Consider the following 14,760-nt stretch of genomic DNA (forward strand, 5'->3'; position numbering starts at 1 on the left):
ATCACTTTGCTGTACACTGAAACTACATATAGTTGATTTACATCTACAATGTTAATCAACTATACTCCAAAAAAAATTTTTTTTTAATTTTGGGCCTTTGTATACGTGGATGTTGTTTTTTCCATACTTATATGCTTGTCTAAGAAATGCATTATTAAAACCTGAAATTGCTAACCTTTGGTCATTTTGACTTACAAAAATGGCAATGTCATATGGTTCAGCCAATACAGCCACATTTGTATGTATCTGTGTAGGAAACAAAGGGTGTAAACTGATAACTGTAAATGCCAAAAATACTAGAAACTGTACAAAGAATTGTAAAGAATAATTTGCTCTAAGGGTCATCCCAAAATAACCAGTTATAAAGAAGGGGAAACAGTGAGAAGCAAAATAATGGATTAGCCCATGTCCTGAAAGGAGAACTCACTGCATAAAATTACCTCCTTGTCATTTGGATGGCCCTGCTATTTATGATGAAATAGCAAGAAGGCCCAAAAAAGTAAACTATTTTTCCTTATACAAAGAAGCCCAGGCATTATAGATCTCAACTATGTCATTCTCTCTTCTTTAGCCAGCCTCCTTACTATAATGCAGACATGCAATTCTATGAGGTGCGCGGGCTTCTCATTGTGGTGGCTTCCCTTGCTGCGGAGCACAGGTTCTAGGCACACAGGCTCAGTAGTTGTGGCACGTGGGCTCAGTAGTTGTGGCTTGCAGGCTCTAGAGCACAGGCTCAGTAGATGTGGTGCACAGGCTAAGTTGCTCCGCGGCATGGGGGATCTTCCCAGACCAGGGCTCAAACCCATGTCCCCTGCATTGGCAGGTGGATTCTTAACCACTGCACCACCAGGGAAGTCCCTAGCTCCGTATCTTTAAACGCCACATATACACTGATGACTCAAATTTATGCCTCCGTCCTGACCTCTCCCTTGATTTCCAGACTCCTATGTCCAACTGCCTACTCACTTCACGTGGATGCTTTGTAGGTGTCTTTGTCAAGGTTCTTCAGAGAAAGGAGACCTAGAGGATGTGTATATACAGAGAAAGACGTTCATTTTAAAGAATTGGCCCATGCATTTACGAAGGCTGTCAAATCCAAAATATGTAGGGTGGGATGACTGGCTGGAGACCCAGGAAGAAGCCAATGTCACAGCTGTAGTCTGCTGCAGAATTCCCTCTTGCTTGGGGCAAAGTACAAAGCAAAGAGACCAATCAGGAAGTTCCTGCAGGAATCCAGTAGAGAGTTGATGGAAGCTTCCACAAGGGTGGAGGCAGAGAGGGTAGTAAGAAGTGGCTAGATCTTCAATATATATTTCAAGATATGACCTGAAAGATTTCCTATCAGATTGGGTGTGGAGTGTGGCAGAAAAGCAAGATTCAAGGATGACTCCACAGTTTTAAAGACTGAGACACTAGAAGAACGGAGATGTGATCAACCAAGACACAGGGGACTGCAGAGCTGCCAGAGTTTGTTTGCAACAGGTAAGTTCTAGATGTTTATTAGACTTCCCAATGGAACTGTTGAATAAGGAGTTGGATATGAGACCAGAGTTTAGAGCAGAGCTCTGGCTTGGAAATAAAAATTATCAGTTTATAGATGGTAATTAAAGTCTTGAAACTAGATGCAACCACACAGGAATAATGTATATAGGGAAAAGGAGAGGTCCAAGGTCTGTGCCTTGAGCTACTTCAACATCAAGAGGTCAGGAAGTTGAGAAGAAACAAGAAAAAGAAGCTGAGAAGAAGAGGCAAGAGAGAAATGAAAAAATCAGGTGTTCTTGAAGAAAGCGTTTTGTGAAAAAGCAGCAATCAAATGGGTCAAATGCTAGTAGAAGATCAAAAAAGATGAAAAGTAAGATGCGGCAGTTGGACTTAGCAATACATTAGCCAGGAGGACCTCAACAAGTACAATTCTGATGGGGTAGAGAGGACAAAGTCCCTCAGATGTTCAAGAGAGTATTGGAGAAAAGAAATTGGAGATAGAGAGTACAGACAACTATTTCAAGAAATTTTGTTATAAAGGAAAGGAAAGAAATCAGCCAGTGGCTGGAAGGATCAAGAAATATTGGATTTTTTTAAGGTAACAAAAATAATTGTAATGTCCAACAGAGAGTAGGCAATTGGTGTTGCAAAAGAGGAAAAGTAGAACTGTTGGAGTTGGTGAACAAGGTAGAATCCAGTGCTCAAATGGAAGAACAACCCTTGGGTAGGAATGTGGCATATGGCACAGTAGAGAGGGCCAAGTGTATGTTCACAGATGAACCTCATCTGTGTAAGCCCAGTGTAATTCCCTGTATAATGTCTCCTGAACTCAGACAAACTTATCATTTATGATACCCCCAAACACTCATCTGATGTGTTGGCCAGGAATCACAAGATAAAGACAAGGAATGGACTTGGGGGGCATGACGCTCCCTGTGAGGTTTCTGGCACATCTGGAGCAGGTGGCTTCAGGCCTTGGCAAGACTTGAAATATGATATTTATTTTCCCATTGTAGTCGCTGAAGTCCAAAGTGGCTTTTCCATGCCATTTTTTAAAAATTGAAGTGTAGTTGATTTACAATATTTTAGTAGTTTCAGGTGTACAGCAAAGTGATTCAGTTATATTTTTTTCAGATTATATTCTATTATATGTTATTACAAGATATTGAATATAATTCCCTATGTGGTAAATCCTTGTGGCTTATCTATTTTATGTACCGTAGTTTGCATCTGTTAATCCTACACTCCTAATTTGTCCGTTTCCACACCATTTTGACCACAGGTAAGTGGTCATTTTTAATATTTGGATTGTAATCTTCCTAGGAATTTATATTTAAATTCAAGTAGAGTTTATTAATGAAACTCATCTCAGTGCTTTCCGTGAGCAGAGTGTACGGTGCCCTGTTGGCCCTATTAGGACACTCAAAGTTCTGTGAAGCAGCCTCACGAACAGGGAGCTGGACTGCCTTGATCAGTTGTTGATCTCCTCCAGGGAAATGGATCTAGTTAACCATGGGCTTAAGGGTTAAGCCCAAAGTGTTAAGAGGAATGGATCTGGGGAACACAGCTGGTGGAGGACACATACATTCCCCCTTTCTGGACATTTCCTTCCTCCTATAGGGATATAATACTCCTGACTCTGCTCTATTCCCACATGCAATCCTATCACAGAGGGATGGCATGCTTTATCTGACTGGTGAGTTTGCAGGAAAAAAATGAGCATGCAAATTCCAGTTCCTTCCCCTTGCGTTTCTCCAGTAATCCAGGCTGCTAGCAGAGCTCATGTAATCTTGGTGGCTCTAAGATGTGTGGTAAAATTACAAAAAAGTTCCCGCCCTCTGGTGGTTTAATGCTGCCTCTGTCTAGAAAGGCAGATCTGCCAAATTCTGAGATTCATATCTGGAAAGCTCAGAATCCCACAAATATAGGCAACCTACTCCAAAACCAACTTTATCAGTAACACAGTGATATTTTGATCTCCCATATGCTCTGCTCCTTGTCTGTCATTAAATAGTTCCCACTTCAGGTGGAGAAGTGTTACCATTTACTGAATGCCTTTAAATTCCCAACAACCATTTCACTCATAAAGGCTCAGTACAAAGGCTATGGCTACTCTGATTTACAAAGATTTTGGTATACATACGTTTGAAAGTGTGAGAATTCTGTCTGTTTTCATTATTTTTACATTGATCCTGAAATATTTGCGTATGTAAAAATCTGCTTGAATGTTACTGCCAAGTGCTTAAAACTAGTCCACAAAAAAAAAAAAATGGACTATAGACAGAGTAAAATTAACATAAGTTGCAGAAAAACACAGAATTCCTTAGGGCTACTATTTTATTGCTAGTACTGAGTACGAATGTATTTCATTCTGCATATTTTAAATTATTTTTAACACCACCAGTCTCTAGGATCTATTTACCTGGATGATTATACATTAAAATTAAGCCTGCAATATAAACCAGATTGAAAATTTTTAATCTGCTAGGCAAAGAATGGAGTCATTTAGCGTCTCACACAAGTCAACAAAAAACAGAAAAGCAGCTGTTTAATGAGGTTTTGCTAATTTTTAAAATAATGAGATGCCAAACTGGTACCCACGCACCAAAAGAGCCCTGTTCTCATTGAGGTGATAGCAATGTTAATGGGAGTTTCATAAATCTGGCTTCTTCATATGGGAGCTTCCAGTCTGTCACAACTTAGTGGTTTCAGTAATGAAAAATCATGCTTGAGCAAAATGTTATTTACAGATGCAAATGAGCCCCCAAAATAAACTTTTCTGAACATAAATTGTGCAACTTTTCAGAGAGAAATTATATTAGCCATTTGACTTGTGTTCATTGATTAGGTTCTAATACTTACCCCAAAATACAAAATGTAAGCTTCGTTTGGCATAACTTGTGTTCAATTTTAATGCTTTTCTTTGTTCATCACTCACACAAAAATTGATTGCATAATACTGTATCATATGCAGAAATTTCCATTACATTTTTCACATTCATAATTACTCAGTATGTATTTAGGTATTTCTATCAGCTTTCACATCAAAATGACAGTGGAACAGTGTAAAAAAATAAGTATAGTATCTTTCCCGGTGACTCTAGGCAATCACTAAAGTGAATATTTTTGGCACTAAATTTAGAGAATCAACCATTTAATCATATCTGTCATGTGGGGATTTGAATTCATCATTTGGAAAGCCTAAATAATTAAACTTATTAGCCAACCAATCAAAAATATTCATCATTGGGCTTCCCTGGTGGCGCAGTGGTTGAGAATCTGCCTGCTAATGCAGGGGACACGGGTTGGAGCCCTGGTCTGGGAAGATCCCACATGCCGCGGAACAACTAGGCCCGTGAGCCACAACTACTGAGCCTGAGCATCTGGAGCCTGTGCTCCGCAACAAGAGAGGCCGCCGCGATAGTGAGAGGCCCGCGCACCGCGATGAAGAGTGGCCCCCGCTTGCCACAACTAGAGAAAACCCTCGCACAGAAACGAAGACCCAACACAGCAAAATAAATTAATTAATTAATAAACTCCTACCCCCAACATCTTAAAAGAAAAAAATTCATTATTTTGAATGAAGAGGATCTCTGGTTGAATCCAAGCTAATAATAATATTCTGATTTTTGAATTAAATATGAAGTTATACTCAGTATAACTTTATCATTTATTGAGACTGTTATGTGCTGGGTACATATCAGATGCTTTACATATTTTATCTTATATAATTTAGTTCCTACAATAATACTGAGGTATATAGCATTATTCCAGTTTTACAAATGTGAAAACTGAGTCTCAGAGAGGTTAAGTAACTTAACTAAGATCACACAGCTTGTAGGCAGCAGAGCTGGGATTTAAACTTAGGGATGTCTGCCTGAAATGCTGTCCTATGTCTTTACATATAAAGTATTTCAGGTGAGGATCCCTTTGTGCTAAAGTCATCATTTGTGAACCGGTTGGTCCGTATGGGGTTCAGTTCTTTGCAGCAGTTTAGAGCAAGGCCAGCCATTCAGTCTCAGGGTAAATTCTAAAATCTTTTCCCTCACTGATAACATGAGGTAAGTAGTTGGACTAACTTGTCAAAGACATCCCTAATGACAGGGTGAATCTGATATGGAATCATAATCTCTACTCAACTCAGGTTTCTACAGATATCCTAAATATCTGAAGTATTTATGACCATTTATCATTGATCTAACCTGCCCATACAAGCTGTACAGTTTGTTGATCTTGTACAGATATTTATTAAGATCGATGCTGTATGCATAGAGAGGAAAGTTAAGTAGCAACAAGGTAAGTAATTAATGCCTCCCTAACCCAAGGTCCTTTTGCATAGGATTTCTTGAAGTTAACAAAGATTATGACATCTTCTGCCAATATGTAACTCACTTTTGTACATTTGTATTTCCCAGCTCAGCCTTGGCTACAGTTTAAAGCACCAAATAACTAGTGAATAAGAATCACAAATAAACAAAGTGTGTCTCTAATATTGTATTAAAAGTAAAATAATAATAATAATAGACCTGAATATTATGGGACAAGTAAATACTTAAAAATAACTAAAAAATGAAATTAACAACTAATGGGAAATCTCAGAAAGATGTAAGAGTTTGAGGCAGTGAACAGTACTATCTGTTATGTAATCTTCAAACCACTACTCTTCATTTGGTTGTCCACCTGTCCTAAGAGTTCAGTGGTAGTGGATTTGGTTACAAATCCGAGTTCTAAAGATACTAAGCATGCTAAACTTTCATCACAGACATATATAATCCATCTTCATTAGGGTGAGTAATGCACGCTGATAGCAGCAGTAAATGTCAACAATCTGCACTCAAGGACTCAATCAGGAGATTTCAGTGAAGCCATTTCTCAGAATCCTTCCATCTTGAATATGTGCATATCCTTTGACCCAGCAGTTCCACTTCTAGGAAGTTATCCCACAGTAATTCTTAACCACGTATATTAAGATATATGTACAGGGACATTCATTGCAACATTGTTTGTACTACTGAAAGCTAGGAGGAAGGAAAACTAAACCTCTATCAGTAAAGGAGTGATTAAGTAAACTATTATTACTATGGAGCCATTAAAGAGAATAAGGTCAATTTTTTTTGTACTGATATGAAAAACTCTCCAAGACACATTATTAGGTAAAAATAAGCCATGCAAAGGATAACACATATAGTATGATGTAATTTATTTAAAAATAAATGTGTTTGGGCTTCCCTGGTGGCACAGTGGTTAAGAGTCCGCCTGCCGATGCAGGGGACGCGGGCTCGTGCCCCAGTCCGGGAAGATCCCACATGCCGCGAAGCGGCTGTGCCCGTGAGCCATGGCCACTGAGCCTACGCGTCTGGAGCCTGTGCTCCGCAATGGGAGAGGCCACAACAGTGAGAGGCCCGCGTACTGTAAATAATAATAATAATAATAATAAATAAATAAATAAATAAATAAATAAATGTGTTAGTATATATGTGTATAAACACATAGAAAAGGAACCGAAAAAAGGAATACCAAATATTTAGCATTAGTTACCTCTTAGGAAGGAAGAGAAACTGGGAAGAAAAGCAAGCGAAGGGGAGCATTCTCATTTTTCTATGTATTCTATATTGTTTTAATATTTTATAATGAGAATCAATTCCTGTAGTACTTGTATAATAAAAGAACAAAGAATTCAGTTATGATACTAGGACATTACTTTTTAACATACCAGAGTAATTAAAGGATACATAGGTTTATGTGATGCGTGTATTATGTATATATAATTTTTCACTAATTTGATTTTCTGATTTGAGATACATTTATAGTCATAAATTGCACTCCAAATCTGAAAATTCTTTTAGCTGAAATCATGTGGGGATAAAAAAGTGTATTTAATCCATGTAACAAACCAAGATAATCCAGACACTGATATCAAAGTGCAAGCACACTGCTAAGTATAGAATTCCAGAACTAAAATATTCTGAGAACAGTTATTTCCTCATGATTATATTGATTTTAAATAATAACATTTATAGTTTCCCCACTTCTGAATTGTTGGATAGAGGAGAAGGTCACCTGAAATGATCAAAACTGGTGAGTTGGAAGGAAGCCTCTGGCCTTGATCTGTACCTAAAAATTAAGCACAAAGCCCACTCCATCAGCATGCGCCATGTTACACTCCATCACGTGTGCATGGCATCATGCAGTATAATGCTTGCATTTATCATTTCAGCACCTGTAGTGTGGAAGGAGCAGATAACAATTCTCCCTTTCATTAATCTGATGTTAAAATGCCTAATTCAAAGAAGAACTATTCTACATCTATATTTCACAGTTTCTTAATGAAGAAGGAACAATAACGGAAGAACTGCTGGGTATGAACATATTAAGAAATTAACCAACCTTTAAATATTGTGATCATGGACATCAATGGCTATTAAGCAGTGAAAAAATGCAATCAAAGTCTCATAAACCAAGAAGTTTACCATAAAATTCCTACAGTACTCAGAGCTCTCTGCCCTCATAAACCTCTAAGGTTCAGACGTGATGCAACTCCTCTTTGCTGTTCATTCACTGACTTTTTTTTGTTGTTATTTCCAATCAAAATATTCACTACATTAACCCTATTTCCTGTCATTTGGTCCTTGATAAATACACAGAACTCAATTTCCTTCTCATAAAATCTCCTCAAATGTTTCACTATGGCATAAATAAAAATAATTTTTTTCCTCATGACACCTGCGTTTCACTGAGTGAAGCCATTGCAATCTCATCATGATCTACATTTCCTTTGAATAATAACACCAAATATCTCCTTTCATTCTTGTAAGAGGTTCTTCAACACAGCCCAGCTGTGTTGAATATTTCCATCCTTATGCCTCATACAAAGGTTAAGATTTCTATTTGTTTCAGTTCATCTTTTGGCAAGAAAAAAAAGGAAGGAATGAACATATTGAGTGCCTACAAGATGTTAGGCATTGTGCTAGGTGTTTTCTAAGTCTTCCTGTTTAATTTTCCCACTAAAGTAGATATTACTTTCTTCATTTTGTAAGTAAAGAAGCAGTTATATAAACTATTGAATATTACACTGCCAGTAAAAGGCAGAGCCTGGATTCCGGGCCTGACTCCATAACACCAGTGAAATCCAGTCCTTGAAATATGAAATTGCAGATGTGTTTAATACTCATTGCAAAATTGATACCTCCCAAATACCTTTTCAGTCACTCTTGGACTTTCTTGGCGGTACATACCTCTCTGCTCTCAGATATCCTAACCCCATCCCCAAATTAGAAGAAAATTGATCCCACCAAACAGGAATATTGGGAGGAATATCATCTGCAGTTGGATTAGTACAAATATTCAAAGAAAAATAGCATTGAAGGTACAAATGCCACATTTCTAAATAGTTGGAAGTCATAAATTAAACTACACCCACAATCCAGACCTAATGCTCCCAAAAGGATTACCCTCATGCCAAAGCTGAAGGAGCACTCCCTGTTCCAAACCACATTTGCCTCGTGCAAACCAGAGGAATTGCTAAGCTAGGGCAGGGTAGAAACTGGACCCAGACCTGTCAGGACCAGGTCAGGTCCCCAGGAACTGGAAAGAACAAGTTCCCCTTCCCCAGCCTCACTTTTCTAACTCAGGATTCCAGGTAGCTGTCAGCACCTTCCCAAAGCACACAACCCAGTGGAGAGAAGGAAGGGCACACTGTTTTTCTGGGATCCTTCTCTGCCATAGTGAGAAGGGACCAACTGGAACCAAGGCCCCCACTCTTTCTCTGGTTTCCCAGAGGAAGTCCATAATCTTCTCCAACCACCCCATTTTTTTCTAGGAAGTTTGGGGGCACCAACCACAATTCCTGAATGCTCAGTCAGTTGCCACACTTTCCAAAAACTTCTTATAAAATGTAAAAGAAATAAAACATGTTTGAGTTTCCATATGCTCAACCTATGAAGCCCTCTACATGGCAGGACCTTTAACAGGATCCCCTCCAGGTGGGTTGAAGGGCAGTACTGCTCTAAATGCCTTTCTACCCAGAGTCAAAGATCTGCTGTTTCCTACTGAATATCATCTCCATGCTATCAAAAGCACTGATGAAGAGCATTTCTTTAAAAGTGTTCAACTCTTTTTTGCCAGTACTTTTTTCTAAGCCATGTATCACTAAGAAATGTTTTCAGTCGGTTAAGCAAAAGATAAAAATTGGCACATTATTCTTGGTATGTTTGCCCATTTTCAAGTTGGTAAGTAAATACACTGTGATTAAATTTTAATATTTCCGTTTGTATTCATGAAATAAATATTTAGAAATTTCCACAAGACAAGCATAGTTCTTAATGCTTAAAAATTCTACTTATATATATTTTCCTTCTCATACATTCTTCAACTTTCAAAAGTTTTGAGGAAAGAAATCCAAAAAATGTACTCACTGTATAATTTTCCCTTCCTCACTTGTACATTGTTATGCTTTAGAATAGCAACTACTAAGAGCAAAAAAAAAAAGGTTGTTGTTTTAGGGAGAATAAATTGTTATCCAGTGATATAAGAAGTTAAATTTAATAAGTTTAAGTTAAGTTATTAAGTTAAATTTAATAGCTTACTGTTGGTTGATGGCAAAATTATCCAGATTCACTTTTCAAAGTCTCCTCATTTTGTTTTTTCTTCTACCTTCCCTAGGTATGAGGTACAGGGCAAATTGTCCTTTCAGAACACAAATAACCTTTTTTAACTGTATTTTTTGTTTTTAGCACCAAGTTATTGGTAAAGGTATAATTATCCTTTAAGAGAACTAGATTCAAAGTTTCCTTGAGTGCTATAGAATCCATAAAGTCACAGATATATTCTAGATGGCAAAGAAAGGTAATGAAAACCACAGAGGATGTTCATAGCCTGAATCCACATGATGGTATAATACCCATCTCTAGTTAAAAAGAAAGTATCAGGAAATTGCAAGAGTTATGCACACAGCTATAATAAATACTTTCCTAATCTGCACCAAAAATTTTATGAAAGTGCTATTATCTCAATAGAAATTCGAGACGTATAAAGGATTGATGCCCTCTTATGAAAAATGTAAAGACTAGCCACTCATCTATTCATAGAGGTTCCAGATTTAGGGGGAAAAAAAAGGCAGGACGCCCAGTTAAATTTTAATTACAATGAAAATTTTTGGTATAAGTATACCCCAAACATCTCATGGGACATACTTATACTAAAAACTATCCATTGTTTATCTGAAAATCAAATTTAACTAGACGTCCCGTATTTTATCCAGCAACCCTATTTACTCATCATAAAAACCCTATGAAATTGGTTTTATCTTCCCCAACTACAAGTGAAGAAGTTGAGTCTCAGAATTTAAGCAAATCGAGATCACACAGCTGGGAGGTAGCAGAATCCATATTAGAATCCTAAGCCCGCGTTTCAATCCCACGTTCTGTGTACTAACTGAAATTACATTTCATATATTTAATACATATAGGCAGAGCTCTACATGCTTTCTAAAAATTAGCTCAGTTCGTTCTCATTACAAACCTATGAGGTAGGGACTATTATTCCCTTCTTATAGATGAGAAATCTGAGGCACAGTGGAGTTAAACAACTTGTCTCAGGTTGTATAACTAGTAAATGGTAGAGCCAGCTTGCAAACCCAGGCAGTCAGTCTCTAGAGCCTGGCCTCTACTCTCCATCCATCACTCTGAAGCATCACTTGTAATAACACTGTCTCATTTCTAAATTTTGAGTTGAGTAACTTTTATAAAGATGTAAAAAAAATGTACATTGAAACAAGCCTTAGAACATGGTTTTCAATTACAGTTAGTAAAACTTAGCTATAAGAAAAGTATGATGAATTGGGAGATTGGGATTGACATATATACACTAATATGTATAAAATGGATAACTAATAAGAACCTGCTGTATAAAATAAACAAATAAAATAAAATTAAAAAAAAGAAAAGTATGATCCTCCAGGTGATACAAGGTATCAATGACATGAGTAGAACAGAAATATTAAATGTGAATTTTAAATTTTAAATATCAAGAAATATTGAGTTTAAATATAGTTATTTAAATAAATATTAAGAATTGAGCTATTTTTAAAGTTCCCTAATATAATAATTTTGAAGATGATTGCATTTCATATCATTTCTAAAGCAAAGCTTATTTTAAGGAAAATATTTTCCATGAGGTCATGTTTGTTCATTGACAATAGTAAATGAACATATCTGCAACGCCCAGTGCTTTCCTATTTTCACTCCAGACAGAGCCTCAGCTGCCTGTGGGACCATCTTTATTCCTGTTCACGACCTCCTTACTCTGAGAGCTCTATTCCTAACTTCTCATAAAGAAAACTTACTTCTTTCATCCCTTATAGAACATACACTTCTTAATAAAAGCTTAAAGGAATAATGCTTTAACCCAAGAAGAACTTAATTTTAATATTGAGAATTTTAGGCATAAAAGCAAGTTGTTTGAGCAGAAGATTTGGGGTTAGTCCATCCTTCCAACCAGTCAAATCGTAGCCCTTATATGATATATTAGTTAAAAATAAATTCAGCTGTATATGACAGAAAGAAAAAGTAACAGTAGCTTAAACAAGAGGGAAGTTTATTTCATTTTCATCTAAATGAAGTCCAGAGATAGAAATTCTAGGGCTGGCTTAGCATCTCCACTGTGTTATCACAAACCTAGGCTCCAATTTTTATGTTCTGCCATCTTCTGTGCATGGCTTCTACATTCAAGGACACTCCAAGACCAAGATAGTTGCTAGAGCTCCGGCCTTATGTCTGTATTTCAGGCTATTACCTACCCTTTCAAAGGTCTTTGAAGTCCTACATGCTTCCACATATCTCAGTGACTGGAATTTAATCACATTGACACATGAGGCTGAACGAGTGTTTGGGAAATATAGCCTTCAACTGGCCACATTCTTCAAGGTTATGTTACAAAGGAAAAGGGGGAAAATGAATAATAAGAAGCAACTACTGGTCCCTATAGAGTGGGATTAGTTATTTCACTTCCAAGTGAAGGTGGTCTTCTTATGACAATAAGAAATCTAAGATCCGCTGGATATTTTATTTGACTCCTCAAACCCAGATAACTCCTGGACTTTCAAATACTAAAATCCCCAGTGCTGCAAGATGGTCATTGAATAAAAACACATCCCTTTAGATTTTGTTTCAGGAATATATGCACGTGTTTATGTACGTAATGGAAGGTGATCTTAGCTTATACTATGTACAGAAGCATTACTAGACAATTACGATAGTTAAACATTGAAATAGAATTTCTCAGAGAATCTACATGAGGCCATACTTGAAAAAGAGTGAAACAAAGTACAGACGTTCATCATGCTGGAAAGGATTGGGAAGGGAGGATGAGAGTAATTGGGGTAGGGACGTGACTTGGCAAAGTTTTATGATTTTATATGTAGATTCCAAGTGACTGATTGACATTTGAAAAAAAAATAAGCTCTTTACAGTACTGGGTAATCTACGTTCAAAATCTGACACAAGGACTATAACTAATCCTCTAAATCAGACTATTTACTATAACTAATCACGGTATTTAAAAATCCAGGTTCTTTGGTTTAGATCTGTTAAAACTTGGAAGACTTCTGCCCTGACTTATACTGAGATTCTAGAATCTCAATATAAATCTGTATGTTTAACATGTTTAATGTAAAACGAGCATGGCGTTGCCCTTATTGTAAAGGTTTTAAATAACTGGAGTTCAACCTGGATTTTACTTCCCTATCAACCACTCCTTCCTCTAACCATGCTCTGATGGTGATTGACATCTCAAAGTTCTAGCCACCTGTGAACAGAGTTTTAAATATCACCTTCTTGAATTAATTATGCATATACTCAAAATAGGTTTGGAAAGCACCTACTGAAGCAGAATTAAATCAGAAAGGAATGTGGTGGCCACAAAAACTGTTCATCTTTTGTATAACAGGCAACTATCAGCATTTTTATAACCAAAAATAAATTAAGACAAGCATAACTAAAATCACATATTTTGTGCTAAATATATCAGCTCATAAAACGTTAAGGTATAAATGTCAAGTCAGTCAACTGAATGTATAAAAACGATGCTTTTTATACTCATGAAGAGAGTTGTTAGGCTATCTCTCTTGTTTTCTCCCTGCCAACATATCATTCTAGTTGGTCCTAATTCTAGGCCCCCTGAAAAAAATGCAAATTAAACAAAAGATAGGGTCTTTGCCTTCAGGAAATCTGCAATTTGCTGATGAGAAACCATAAACATTAAAGAAATGCAAACATACAAACCATAAGTACTTAATTAATTTAGATCCAAGTCATTTATGTTTTTAAAAAATCAGATACAATATAATAAAATTTTGAAAGAACGTGTTCATTTGGATTCATATTTTTCATAACATTATCATGAACTTACTTGACTTCATTGAATTTTATCTTAGTTTTAACATATACCTTTATTACTTGAAACCATTTTGCTCTTAAATAGTTTATAATGAAACTTTTCACATCTTTAGACAAAATCTTATCTCCTCCAGGTATTCACAGTCATTCAATATATATTTTTTGAACTTATTGTGTGCAAGGCACTGCTCTAAGGACAAAAATTAATTAAGTTTTATGTCCTACCACATATGTAGGACGATATCCCATTGTTGAGTCATCAATCACCTTCAGACCTCAAGAAACTTTTAAGTCATCTGTTTTCTCATTTCTCTCCATTCCTCACTCTTTCCTATGGCTTCAAGTTTTTCCCCTAAGAAAAAACCTCTGATTCTTTCCTTCATCCCTGACATCGTACCTGAATTTTATTCTCATGTTACCAAATACATAAAACATTCGCATTCAGAAACCCTCCTCTAAGCTGATCCTCTTCCAGAACATCCTTGACATCCTATGGCTCCATTCTTGACTATCACCCTCCCTCTGCTCTCAGGCATAGCCCTTCCACCAGATTTTCTGGTGGAAGGTCCTACTACTCAATAGGGACCTTCTGGTCTACTAAGAGACCTTCATTCTGCACAACTCACAAGCCATGTTCACGATATCTCCTTTGTTCCTTTGTTTATTGTGTATAGAAAAAAAAAAAAAAAGGCAAAAAACCCCACAAAAAACAGAGATACCTGCCTGCATGGAACCACATTCTAGTGGGGTTCTGGTTGGATTAATAATAGTAGTTAACATTTATGGAATGTGTGTTTTTGTGCCCGGCCCTGTGCTTATCTTTTTCATCCAATTCAACAAATATTTATCAAGTGGCTAGAATATCTCAGAATATCCTAGGTGCTTC

The sequence above is a fragment of the Neophocaena asiaeorientalis genome, unplaced genomic scaffold (genome assembly GCF_003031525.2).
Source record: "Neophocaena asiaeorientalis asiaeorientalis breed wild unplaced genomic scaffold, Neophocaena_asiaeorientalis_V1.1 scaffold505, whole genome shotgun sequence".
Lineage (NCBI taxonomy): Eukaryota > Metazoa > Chordata > Mammalia > Artiodactyla > Phocoenidae > Neophocaena > Neophocaena asiaeorientalis.